General features: G+C 36.0%; 1 protein-coding gene across 1 annotated transcript in view; it reads left to right on the top strand.

Annotated features, from left to right (window-relative positions):
* The window catches only part of LOC129718155 (tRNA dimethylallyltransferase), a 397,419-nt gene that overhangs the window by 52,611 nt on the left and 331,123 nt on the right, over positions 1-13,685 (top strand). The gene's annotated exons all lie outside the window — the stretch shown is intronic.

The raw sequence follows: 13,685 nt of genomic DNA, 5'->3' as shown, positions 1-13,685 counted from the left end.
GGTATAGTCGTGCTGTTGGCTACTAAAAATTTGTTGTTTAGAATGAATAACAAATCCAGCAGTAATTATCAAGGTGTATTTTTCAAGTGTTGGAGTAAATCTATTTTAACAAATAATAAGTTCGAATGAGAAAGGCTGGGTCTCACCGCTAGGTGGATTAATTTAGGTTTTTATTAACCAATAATATGAAAATCTTCCAAAGTAACAACTATTCAAGAAGCCATTGTAGATGAGTAGATGTTTTTTTTTTGACAAAATGGACAAAAAACTTTTACTTCATTTTTTTATGTGTACTTACAAACTCTATGAGTTTTTTATTATAAATCTCTATCTATGTTTTTGAAATATTAAAGAAAAAAGAAAATTGACTGTTTTCTAAATGTCATATCTTGATTAGCGCATAAAAGCGCAACCAGAAATTCACAAGGCTGAAAGAACATTAAACTAGGTGTAAGTAGACAAAAAGAGCTTTCACTCTGTGAGTAATTTTTTAAAATCCTACAAAATTAGAAGAAAACGTGCTATTTTGTTTTTGTTCTTTCAATTGAAATGACATTTGATTATGATGTTAATAAACTGTTTTTTATTCATATAATTAAAAACTTATAAGTGCGTTAGTACACTTAGAAAAAAAATAAATGAAAATAAATAAGTTTCCATTTTGTCAAAAAAAAATCAATATCTCATACACTGTAACTTGAAAAAAAAAACCATCCCATTAAATAAATAAAATGAAGAAAAAAAATTAGTATTAGTTTAGTACAAGTTTAGTGCTATCATTTTTATATGAAAATATTGCTTGATTATTCTCAATAACATTGTCGAAAACACTACCCCAAAAAAACCAACACGATCCGGAGTTATTAGTTTCGTTCCGCTAGATTGTTATCCTGGACCACTGTGCCTATGTGAGAATTTCCAAATGTGTATCTGTGTGTATTTCTAGATCCCACTGTCTAGCAGTGATATTATAAAAAAAAAAACAGTTGCAGTTTTTCAGTTCTGCAAATTTCTTAATTTCGGGAACTCGAAAGAGTTAGCTCTACCGATTGCAAAGTTACAGAAACAAATGTCAATTGACGTCAAAGTACAGAAAATGGCAAAAAATCGCAGAAAAAGGCGAAAAATTTGAAGCAACTGACCCAAAACAACAAAAAAATGTTCAAAACATATAAAAAAAGGAAATATTTTAAAACATAAAAGTCATCCAAAATTGTACAAGCTTCATAAAAAGGAACAAAATTCCAATATGAATGCAAAATATAACAAAACTAAAAAACATTACAACGTTGTCGAAAGTGTTAACAAATTTTAATTTTTGTATCTATTTTTCGCACTTAACTTCATGACATGATATGCTTTAAGATACAAATCACGCCGAATGACTCATACACTAGATAATAGCGAGCACCCTCGATAGAACGAGCAATTCGCTAAAAGACACCCATTAATTGGAGTGGGTAAAAACTGGAACCAATAGATTTGAATGGTAATCAATTTTGATGAGGCCCTGCCATTCCTCCCGCCCGCCGAAGGTGTGTTTTCTCAACCGTAGAGGGGGAGAGAGAGAGATAGATAGAGAACTCGCGTACCGAGCGGCGAGCAGTAGCGCCGTCGCCGCCGTTGGGCCATGAATGAATGAACTCTTCAAATCTGTTGGCCTTGAATGTTCTCAACAGCGCTCGAGAGGGGGGGGGGGGGGGGGGGCGGTACAACGCCGAAGATTGTGTGGATGTGGAAAACTACTGGTTGGAAGAAAAGAAGATGGAATACCGTCACCGATTCCGAAAGAAGGATATGTTTGTACCATCAGTGCGCTATGAATTTCGTCTAAGTAGGAAGATCTGACGGGATCACCGCCTTTCACCTAGTTTAATTGTAAACAAGCCAGCGGCGATCGAATAAAATCCGGATTACTAACCTGTGATGTTGTTTTCCTCCCCTTTTTGTTTGCTTCCATCGCGCATTAGATAACTGAACCTGAAAGGCGACCGAAGACGCGATGAAACCAGTTCCGTCGCAGACCAGTAGGTTAGCCGGTTTCGAAAGAGCAACGAAGAAATAAATAAATAATAAAAGCGAGGAAGATTCTTCCGACGAAAAATACATAGTTGCGAATTTTTCGCAGAAGAAATGGATGACTGTGAAGCATCAACTGGGAATTCCAATCTCGATTCAAGACGCTGCTGTTGTCCCGGGAGGAATATCTGCTTTGGCTTTGTTCTGGATCAACTGATTCGACTATCCACAACATTGCGGAATCGTGGAAAAAATACGGTCCACTACCCTACTGCGCGCAGATTTGTTCTTTTTCTGCCAACCCAAAATGGAACTCGAACTGGAGGTAGCAACAGTCAGTGGTGGCCAGAGTTGCCAATAAAATTTGTATTTAAACTGTAAGAATGCTAAAGAAAAAACTGGATTTCAAAAAAATTTAATGAATAGCATAAAAAATGCAATAGAGCTTAGAGCGTGATGGTTACAATCCAATGTTAGTTTTAAATATAGCAAAAAATCACTCATTTCAATCAGAACTGTTCTGTTTCTTTTAATTTTATTGTTATCTCCTAGAAAATTAAAAATTGCCTAATCAATTTATCTCAAAATTAAGAAAATGAACTTTACTTTAACTTTTAACAAGAGTACTGATGCAACATTTTTAAAGGTTACATCTGTGAAGTTTAAGTTCCAATTATCTTTGACTTCGCTATTATTTGGTATCTAATTATTCGAACATATTTTAAACGCAACAGAAATTATTTTGAAGAATGGCGCCTGTATATGACATGTTTGAGATCGATTGTTCTTATTTTTAAATAGGGTATCGAACGTCTTCGTCAGTGGTTTTCTTCGGCAGCTTTTCCGCCGCAATCTTATGCAAAAACCTGCCCTACCCTAACATATTAAGCTATTAAGCTATCACTGGAATTGAATTTTCCACGATCTGGTAAAATCTATTTGTCAGTTTCTGAATGAAGCTTATCTTACTTTTCTTTTACATGCCATGTAGTTTATATTTTGGCCGTGTTTCGTGCGAGAAAATAGAATCGGCTGGAAACGTAGATAAGAATTGTTACAATGATTTAACACTATACAACATTTACGTTCTAAAAATATTTCCGAAAACCAATCGGAGATTGAGTACATAAAAAAATCTGGATAAAACTGGGAAATAAACAAAAAACTGGAAGATTCTGGGATTAAACTGTTTGACTGGATCACTCAAAATAAACTGGAAGAATCCAGTTTAAACTGGAACATTGGCAACTCTGGTGGTGGCAGCGGTTGCCGTCTCTGAAGACCTTATAATTAACGACAACGGAATATGAATTCACGAGACGCGATTTCCCACGGCTAGCCGCAGCGCACGGACGCCCCACATATGAATGGCAGATTTGCTTGCGTCTCCGGTTACCTCTCGACCGTGGTCTGGTAGTAAAACTTTGAATGAGAATAGGTCACAAAATAGGAGAATATTCCACCACAACCTGTTCCCATCGATTCTTTATGATCGGATCAAACACAGACGGATGGCGTTGGTTTGAAGACTGTCAGGTGGTGGATTCTGGTTTAGAACGGATGAATTCGGATTGCTGTCTTTTGCTGTGTTGCTTCATTAGCGAGGTTCAACTGTAAGCGAGCAGACAGAAGACAGAGCGACAGTGGAAAGTTTTTGTTTTGTATGCCGCGGATTCTTGCACGACCGGATTCCATCGAAATTCTTAACCCGCTGAGTGACAGTTGAGTTATACTCGATATCACTGGGTTCTTCTTAGTTTCTTCGGTTGGTTTTTGAAAGTTTATTGACATCCGCAATCGACGCCATTCGACAAATTGCGCCCCATTCGATTTCCGTCTTCCAGCTTTGGAGGAAACGATCCGGCACCGATCTAGCCGTTAAGCAAGCGCGCCCACCTGCCGAGAATGGGAACCAACTTGGGCGATAATTATCGACGGCTTGCCCGTGTAATGATGTTCTTCAGCCTTCCTCCCACCACCACTACATCCTACTACACCCTCAATGGCTTTGTGAGCCGAGAGGAGCAAATCGTTTCGGGGCATGCCAAATTATTCCAAACCTGCTACGAAGTTTCGTTTTTCCAAACAATATCATTAAAGGAATGCTAGATCGATATGATACTACATCTCACACCTCGATTTTTCGAGTTTCGGTAGCCGAATGTTACCACCCAAGTTTTTTCTAAACTTTGTTTGCCTCTTTTTAACCTCTTCACAACAATTTAAAGGCTCACATTTTTCCACCCAAAATTTGGAGTGTAACTGGAAGTGCAATGATCGAACTGCCCAAAATCGGTCGATTAAAACAAACACACGTCGGGAATTAGACGGGAAATGATATGAATTGGAGAAACGATTAACCCATGCGCGTAGCCTTTGGTGCTGCGCTCCCCGTGCGTACGCAACTGCTGTGATTATGGATGCGGAGGCTGAATTGATTTGTGCAGCCCAATTTGGACAACAAGTTTGGTAGGATAACGTGGCAACAGCAGCAAAATTCGAGAAGCCGTGTTTTTTAAGGGGAGGGGTCAATAAAATTATCGATCGACATTAATTTTATCACTAAAAAGCAAACTCGTTATACAACTTTGGCGTTGCTTCAGCAATGTTTTACCTCACATCACGGCTCGCACTTCGTTGTTCCGAATTTTTATTGCAAGGTTTATCCTTGTTTTTTTTTTTAATAATTTAGAACATTTCTAGTTAATACAAATCAATGCCAGGGCCGTTTAGAAAACTGTTTCCGGCTTGATATTGGTGGTGCACATTAGGTTCAATTTCGACTATTACTTGTTGTTTTGTTTTTATTGCATAAACTGTATTTTCATCCAGGACAATTAATTGAAAAGTGACCAATGAAAGAGTTAATTTAATCTTTCATTGGCCATTGAAATAAATACAAATTTTAACGAATTCTCCTGTATATGGTATGTTTTTTCGGAATGAACAAGACGACTGCCTTATCGCGAGATAGGGAAACGCAGTATAGTAAGGTTGTGTGCCACAAATAGCCTACTACGAACAGAATAGAACTAAATTCGAATCGAACTTAAGAACGAAAGAAAACAATAATTTGAGACAGATGACCAATTCGATTGTGTGAAGGATGCATCCTATGAGCTCCTGGATAAGCCATACAGGAATGCCCAATTGGGGACACGAATGCGTTGGTAAGACAGAAAGAGTAACTACGTCCCAGCATTAACCCTCTAGTGCCCAATGCCGCCCTTTTGGCGGGCTTCAGTCAAACCGCTAAAAAGCTTCAATTAAAACTTAAAAAGTGTTTATAATGATTAATAGTTATTTTACCGAAGCCCGTCTAGAAATTAACTTGAGCACCAGAGGGTTAATAGACACACCATCAATCTTACACGACACGAGAAGGTACTATGAAGTAAATTTTCATTAATTTGATAACAAGTTCAATGCAGCGTACGATTCAGTTTAACGCAACGAGTTCTGGCAAACTATTCTTTAACATGGTTTCCCAAACCAACTGGTCAGTGCGGGCGTAATTCTGGGCCCTTCGGAGACGTGCGACGATTCGAAATAAGCTTACTGGCTCTCAATCCGGCTATTTACATTACCTTAATCCTCTAGTGCAGCGGTTCTCAACCTTTTTTTGTTCGCGTACACCTTGGCGATATTCTTCATATCGATTGTACCCCCTGGCTTGGAATATTTTCGCAGAGAGGGAGAGAGTAGTGGTTAGGGTGGTCGGTATTACCGACTTTTCGAAAAACCGGTATTTCGGTATTCATAAAAATAAAAACCGGTAAAACCGGTAAAAAACCGCTATTTTCATTTTTTCGGATTTATGCAAACCAGGGGCGACTCGTGTTCTTTTAACCTACTTGTTCAACTACAAAAGTCTGAAAATCATAGTTTGGGGAAGTGATGACAATCATGTCCGCAAAAAACGCAAGTTATTCTCACTGTACTATTTAAAATAAAACTAAAAAATTTACATTACAGTCGAATCCCTCTATAATGACACCTTTTATAGTGACAAATCTCGCTATGGCGACATTCTCTACAGTCCCTTCTGTTTTATACTAAAATTCTTCGTTTTATTGCGACATTTCGCTATCACGACCTTCCTCTGTAATGGCATACCAAAACTAATACTTGTCATTCTTTATTGCGACAATAGTACAGTCGAATCTCTCTATAACGACATTACTGAATCTATAACGACATTCTCAACCGTACCTTCTGTTCTACATATGCAAACATTCTTCGTATTATTGCGACATTTTGCTATAACGACAGTCCCTTGCGATGTCGCTATAAAGGGATTCGACTGTAATTTTGATTTTGAATTTATTTTTTGCTCAGCGTCTCAGGTTGCATCTATGGACGTGTCACTGCATTACTATGGTTTTGCATTTATGAGTACCTATGCTTTATTACGATCCAGATTTTTTTGTAAGATTTATACCATTGCACATAGGAGTACGTAGAACAAAAACTTGGCCAAAATTTTTTAATGAGTTTTCAGATAGCAAATCTAGAGAAACATTTCAAAAGGTCTATCTGCTTTGATCGATTTTTTGATCGGTCACTTTCATTCAATCACCGCTACTTATTAAACATCTTTTTTGACACGTTATTTGCACAAGTTGATAGCGGAGGGATTACTCTAGCATCTGAACAAAAAACACGCTTGGCAGAGTTACTTAAGCTAAACATTTCCAAAATGAAAAGACGTTTCGGAAAAACGATGAAGGCAGATAGGACTTTTTGAAATGTTTATCATTTACATTGTTTATCATTTACGTTTCTAATGTGTTTTAAAGTGGTTTTATCTCTATTAAACTTTATATTTAGACATAAAAACTTATTATTAACAAGTTTTCGTCAAGTTAGATCACCATCACTCTGAAATTCGAAAAAAGTACACATATAGTAAGAGCTTGTTCTGGTGAATACTTTTTTGCCAATAACTGTTTCTGATACTTTTATGGCGTTTTTTAAATCACTCGCTTCAAAAGGATAAGAATATTTTGGAAACCACAGTGCTTCCAGTAGATCATTGAGTCATGTTAACTGCGTAACTCAACTCATCCAATGGTACATTTTCTCTTAGCATTTGCGTTTTGCGTCCCTTGCTTCGATCACTGCAATCAATCCTTTCCTTGGCCGACATGAATGTGAAGCTTCCGACCAACTTTACAATTTCATGATTAACCCTTTAATGCGCAATGTTGCTTTAAAACAACACTACTAAAAACGTTTTAACATATACGTATTTTAGTATTTTTAAGAAATATAATTCATTAGACCAGCTCTCTTGACCCTAACGAAGAAAACTCAATAGCTGGAAGTACTGTATTTGAATGTTTTGTTTATATTTTTGCTGTAAAAATCTCGTAAACGAAAAAAAAACATGGCGAGATTCCCGACTGGTACTGACTGTCTTTGTAAATAAATTTTAAAATGAGGTTAGTGGTTAGTGGAAATGTCTGAATTATCAGTAATTATACTAACAAAAAGTAAATTTTGAAGTTACTGTTAACAAAAGTAATTGTTTCGACTTTATTCTGCGATAAAGTCACAGTGTTGTTTGAAAACAACATGGTAATATTTTTTGCACATTAAAAAGTAAATCTTTCAATTTTTTTTTGCATATTGGTTAGTTTTAGAGCAGTTAACCTGTTAAACAAAGATTTTATGTTTTTAGATGATTTTTTAACGTCTTGCGGATTTAAGGGTTAAGCTATACCAATTTTGTCATATTTCGAAACTGTCGATTTTATTTGAACTAAAGCGACTCCATTGACGCTCAAGAATCACTTTAAAGTTATAGTAACATGAGTAGAAGTTTATATTTTTCGTAGAACATTTTGTGACTTATTCATGGGCTCTAACTAATACCAAGGTTATGATGGTTACTGTCGTTTGTAAACAATTCAGAAAATTTGAAGATGGGCTGCATACAATGTAGTAAGTATCAGAGAATGCAAAAAGGATCAATAGCACGAGGAACATTTAAATTATTTTTTTCGTATTTTGGCCAGCTTTTTGACTGAAATACTCCTATGTGCACTGCGACCATTGTTTTGATCTCTTGTGGTATACGATCCAGATACATTTAACAGTGTTTGGAAAATTTCAATGAATAAATCGTGTGATATGATTACGAAGAACATAATTTCGAAACTCATAGGAACACAAAAAAAAAAACATGCAGATTTTTATTTCAATTTTCTTTCACATCGCCAAACATAGTTTTAAGTTAGTGAATAACTTCAAAATTCTTAGAAAAACTGAAACTGTTGAGAAGAGTAAATGAATGAAGAAGAAAATAAAATGATGATCAGACAAGAATCCAAAGGAACCGAAGGTAAATACTTCTCTATTCGGATCTGTCTGTTTGAACAGTTCGTCCAAATTCAGTTGAACCTGAGAAAACATTTTTCTCAGCTAGAAATATGGTTAATAAAGTCCACTGCAGCATGGGCGACGAAGCTTTGACCATGCTTTAGCTATTTAAATGTAATTTTTCAAGGGACAGTTATTTTTAGGATGAAATTCTTCATTGATTGATTATTTCATCCTGTAAACACTTTGTATCAGGAGCAACTTGTCCATAACTAGGTTCAACATGTCCAATGCACACGGAGCTGCCAAACAAAAAATAAATTCCTAATCCAAATTTATATTTTTACCTTATTTTGTTAGTTTTACCTTGAAACAGCACAAAACGAATAATGACTTGCGTTTTTTCGCGACCATGATTGTGATTGCTACCTCAAACTATGATTTTCAGAATTTGTAGTTGACTAGTAGGTTCGAAACTCACTAGTTGCCCCTGTAAGTATGAGTGTGTATAGAGATAAGCTGTTTTACTTAGTAAATAAATTTATGTTCAATGTTGCTTTTGTGTAAATGTATTTATTATACATACCGTCATATGATTTTTAACACCTACCTAAGTTGGTAGCATTCATTAGCCCTACAATAATTAATGAAAATTGTGACAAGCTTTTTTTTTCAATTTTAAGAAAAATACCGAAAATACCGGTTTTTTCGCCTCTCCAATACCGGTATTTCGGTATTGAAAAAAATATCGGTTTTACCGTTTTTTGTTTTACCGGTAAACCACCCTAGTAGTGGTAGATCATGTTGTGGTAGTCTTGTTTAGGTTTCAAATTGAACTATGGTTTGTTTGATTGCTACAGTCATGTTTTAAGAGCAGGATTGAGAAACAAATAAAGTATTTTAGGAAAAAATTGCTTTGTCCGCCATTACTGATTTTCCTTTCGCGTACCCCCTGAAGGCTTTCGAGTACCCCCAGGGGTACGCGTACCCCAGGTTGAGAATCGCTGTTCTACAATATGAAGAATAATTAATAAAACAACTTTACTGAAGACACTATGACTCCAAAATCATTATTTTTTGAGTTAAGAGTATTTAGTGTAAATTAGCGCATTATTCTAGTAAAAATCGCCAACAACCAAAAATATATGTGAGATAAAAATAAAATTTCTTTGGAGATATTGTTTGCTTCGTTGTAGCAAACAATTTTGAAGAACATTCAAAAATTGTAGAAAATCACTATAAAAAGTTTAATAGCAATAAAACATTTTTAGTAATAATCTCTAGAAAACTCCACAAAAGTCCATTTAAATAGATAGATAGAAGTATGCTGTCTTCCACAAAGTTGTTTTTTTTTTTAATTTGCTACAACTTTACTGAACAAAGAAAGTTTTTATATTCCAAAATGGGAAGTAAAATTTGTTTCTCACTGTTGAGTGGATTAATTATGGAATTGCAACTTCTTTAACATGGAGAATAATTAATGGAACTACTTTGCTGAAGACGTCACGGCTCTAAAATCAATGTCAAATCAAAATAATCAAAATAATTTCGATCACGTTTTTGCAACTGTGGAAACAGTGTGCGGTGTATGTAGAGACAAACGCAACGAGCGTATCGCTTCTCAGAGCTGATGTAGTCTAATCATGTACACTAAAGTCGCTTTCTACGCGGGGGATACGGGCCTTAAAAAAAACCGCGTAAATTCTGGAATCCGCGGAAATTCCGGAATCCGCGTAAAAAACAGCCTTAATTCTGCATTCCGAGTGAAGAGAAACCGCGCAAAAAAAAACCGCGTAAATTCCAGAATCCGCGTAAAAAAACACGTAAATTCCGGAATCCGCGTAAAAAACCGCGTAAATTCCGGAATCCGCGTAAAAAAGCCGCGTAAAATAAACCGCGTAAAAAGCGACCTTAGTGTATCTGTTTTCTCCCAGAAACCTATGCACAATATCATCATTTCATTATGGGTTGAGAGGATTTAGATTTAGTCGCGGTCTGTAACACTTAATGTTGTGTACAGATCGAGATTAACTGACGATTGCATCCTATTCGTTTCGTTTTCATCACTGGTGGCGATTAGCGTGCTTTTTGTTCGCAATGTTTATTGTAGACCCATGCTTCGCTTTTTTTTTCATTCGCCCTGTAGACAACAGAATTCTGTTCGTGCTAACGTTGACTGGCGGTTGACGGTATTGTTTTTATAAAGACGTTCTAACATCTTAATTGAAGTGTAATGAATTTTTGATTAAAGCTGCGTATCTGTAGCGGGTTATGATCACAGTTGCTATTTGATAAAAATCATTCACTGGCGTCTTCCAAATATTTGTAATAACCTTGAAAAAGGTGATTATTGCAATTGCAAATTTCATTCAGTTATCACAAAAAAGCTTCATGATCAAGCCAAGTACAAAAATCCTACTGACATAGTAACATTCTTTGTATTGTCTGGTTTTTGTTTCAAAGAGATTCTAACCAGAATATCATTTTGTTTCGCAACTGTTTTGAGAGCCATGTTGTAGGTAGCTCGGCCTTTTTTCAAATTTCGCCATTCGCCCAGTTTCGGAAGACGCAAAGGGATTTCATTCTACATGTAATACGAAATAATGATAAATCTTTTTTCGTGTTCGAAACCAGCAGAATCCGTCCTAAGCAGCTTTCAGCTACGCAACAAATTAAAACATTGTATCGTGTTACGGGTTTATAAGAAAGACGATCACATAATTCTCGTGTCGGATAGGAGTAGTCATTTCGTCCATAAGAACAAAAAACACAGTCTTTATCAGTACAACCACATATAAAACTAAAGAGTTGGATGAATAACGTAGTTAACGTAGAAACCATGCAATCATGTCTTGAATACTACCCTTTATTTTTATTTCTCGCAGTCAACTATCAATGTCAATCATTGTATTCATGAAAACAGTTCAGATATTTAGAAAGTGAGTTATTCGAGATAATTTATTATTCATATTCAGGCATGGTGAAGGCTTCAGTCACTACTTCAAAAGTTTAGCAACAATTCTTGCTGTTTTTTAATATGCTTGAAAATTTTTACACCAAGTATTATTCCGGGGCGACCTTAGACACTTAATTTTTGTGGTGAATTTGGAGTAGAACTTTGCTGTTTAAACAAGATAAAGCAGCCTAAAATAGCTTAAATGAGTTTATTAATAGAAAAAGTATTTTTTGGGCCATTTAAACAACAGTTATGTTGGCGAATATCCAAGATTCATCCGAAATTTTAAGAATATATATGTTATATTCTTTATGGAGAGGAAAGGAAGTCATCAACAACTTGTCTACGTGGAATATGGGTTATCCAATGGTCCGAAGTTGCATGTGATATCTTGGGTTGTCGTTAAGAAGGTAACATGTAATACGCTGTTGAGATTATTGGGACTCTACAACGCCTTTGAGGAAGAAGTGCAAAAATAATAATGAAAATCGTTGTATTCATATTTGTTTTATTCCAAGGAAAATATGGCTTTTTAGTCTCAATGGTGGATCAAAATGCTATTATGTTTTATTTCCGACACCTCGGCTCTTGGACTTGGTCTTCTTCAGGGGGTCTAAAAAATTTATGAAAACATTTTATATAACAGACAGATCTTTCTACCCATCTCAACTACCAATGCTTGAGTGTTTTTTCACATGTACAACACACCTCGGACTGTAAACTACAGGACAGATGTGGAAGGAATATGTTCGATCTATACCGACTCTTACATACGATTGCAAAAAAATAACCAAAACCAAAACAAATAGCCCACCACCAGTTCCAACACCATCATCACCCCGGCCACAATCTTCACCAGGCCCATCGTTTCCAATACAGCCTCAAACGACATCACAGCCAGAACCCTTACCAATAGAAACTATTTCATCACCACTGAGCAGAAATAGTGAGCGGAATACAGTATCTTTCCAACCCTGTACTTATTAACCACACTAATATTGTTCCATGTATAAAAAAAAAACTATAAGCTAGAGTCCATCTTGGTGTCATCCGAGGTGTGATAAAAAGCCCGAGAAAACGAATAACATCCACCAACGCATCGTGCATTTTGATGTGGTAAAAGTTTGGTGCGTAGTTCTTAAGCTTTAACTAACTCTAACGTTTCAATGTAGGTACCTTCAATTGATAGCTATGACAACCTATCGTAAAGCTATGTACGCTGAGTGAAAAACAATACAACTTTATGTGAGTGTTTGGAGAAAAAAAAACGATCGAGTTTTAGAAAAAAATGTACTATTTATATACAATGTTTTAAAAAAATTGTAGATCCCCTGGAGAAGGCCATGTCCAAGGGCCGAAACGTAGGACATAAAACATAGCAGCGTTTTGATTCAAACCGAAAAAGCCGCATTTCCTTTGGAATTTTACGTTACAGTTGTTTTTGAATTTGAAAATGTTTGTTTATCTTAAGAACTAATTCGGGAACAAAATAAAAAGCCTTATGTATCGCAGCTTGTTGTTTTGTATCTTCTTGAAGCGACTGTTTTTTGTAATAAAAATACCTTAAAATCCATTTTGTTTTCAATTCATATTCCAGCATGAATATATGAGCCGTTGAGAGCAAAAGTGGTACATGTGCCATTTTTTCACTTTTTGGTTTTTTTTTTGTATGTAATAAATGCAGAACGCAATAATATACCATAGTATCAAAGAAAAGCCGAGATCTGATAACGTATACCAGAGTTATAGCCAAAACAATTTCAGTTCAGAAAATTATAGGAGTCTGTGTTTTTTGTGATTGTTCATTTGTTCGTGTCATAAAAGCCAAACAGAAGATAATTAAATAAATTAGCAGAGGTTGCAATTGAAATCAATCATTACTGAGTTTTACTTTTTGTTAAGGTGCGTAGTTTACATGTTTCATTACATATTTTGCATTCGGTACGAAAAGCCAAAAAACGACATACAAACCGATAGTAAACAAACGTGGGGCAATAAAAGTCGTGTTTTCAAAACAGCAACAATCCTATTAGATTTGCACAATAAAATCCATTCAGTATTAATCGTCCCTAGCAGCACTGTTTGGAGGAAACACAAGCGCATAAATCATATTTACATCGCACCGGAAACAACAAAACCCATAACTGATACGAGCCAGTTTTGACTGTAAACAACTCCAGCGAGTGGTGAAGGCCTCTGTCAAATGTCAGAATATAGTGCGGCGCGGATTACTAGAATTTCAACCGCTGACTCGTAAACTCGCATTAGGCAATTAAACATTAGGGGTCTTCACATAGAGCTCGTATACGAATACCCAGCCGTAAACTGTGTATCTTCCATTACTCGTCAATGGAGGTGAGTATTTTTACGGCTGGGTATTTGATTA

Source organism: Wyeomyia smithii, chromosome 1 (assembly GCF_029784165.1).
Source record: "Wyeomyia smithii strain HCP4-BCI-WySm-NY-G18 chromosome 1, ASM2978416v1, whole genome shotgun sequence".
Classification (NCBI taxonomy): domain Eukaryota; kingdom Metazoa; phylum Arthropoda; class Insecta; order Diptera; family Culicidae; genus Wyeomyia; species Wyeomyia smithii.
This window is presented reverse-complemented; position numbering and strand designations above follow the sequence as displayed.